The 622-nt window shown below is 45.0% G+C and overlaps 1 non-coding gene across 1 annotated transcript; it reads left to right on the forward strand.

Annotated features, from left to right (window-relative positions):
- Window positions 1-110: 110 nt before the first annotated feature.
- Window positions 111-217, forward strand: LOC111648444 (U6 spliceosomal RNA). The gene has a single exon (XR_002760124.1). It is a non-coding gene; the product is annotated as a U6 spliceosomal RNA (small nuclear RNA).
- The last annotated feature ends 405 nt before the right edge of the window (window positions 218-622 follow it).

Consider the following 622-nt stretch of genomic DNA (forward strand, 5'->3'; position numbering starts at 1 on the left):
CATACTTGTGATGCCACCTATTAGGGATGGGAGAACTTGAGTCTGCACCACTGCAACGGGGTTGATCTCCCGACCTGGGCTTATAATGCAGCCGTCGCACAAGGACCAATGTGCTTGCTCAGGCAGCACATATGAAAAATTGGAATCGATACAGAGAAGATTAGCATGGCCCCTGCGAAAGGATGACACGCAAATTCGTGAAGCGTTTCCACATTTTCATCTGCTGCCGTAGAGCAACTAAAAGTGAGGGTTGCCAGTTACTTGTGTGGACTGACTGCTCTTCCTTGCGAGGCTTTGCAACTGCGAGCAGTATATAGAGCAGGCATGGCCAAATGAGGAACTGGCAAAATGAGGACGGTTGCCTGTTGCTTGTGTGGACTCACTGGTCTTCCTTGTGAGGCTTTGCAACAGGAAACAGTACATAAAACAGGCGTGGCCTAATGAGGAATGGGGACGGTTTCCTGTTGCAGCTGGAAAAATTGTTTTCAGTGTCAGAGATTTTGGTCGTACTGTGTTAGTTAATTTTGTAATCATGTAATTAAGCAGTTAGTATGCTATTATTACAAATGTATAATTGATAAGTGAAGAAATAACTACTCCCATACTTGTGATGCCACCTATT

Source organism: Seriola lalandi, unplaced genomic scaffold, assembly GCF_002814215.2.
Source record: "Seriola lalandi dorsalis isolate HSWRI2012SDOR001 ecotype SW California unplaced genomic scaffold, Sedor1 jcf7180002039583, whole genome shotgun sequence".
Taxonomy (NCBI): domain Eukaryota; kingdom Metazoa; phylum Chordata; class Actinopteri; order Carangiformes; family Carangidae; genus Seriola; species Seriola lalandi.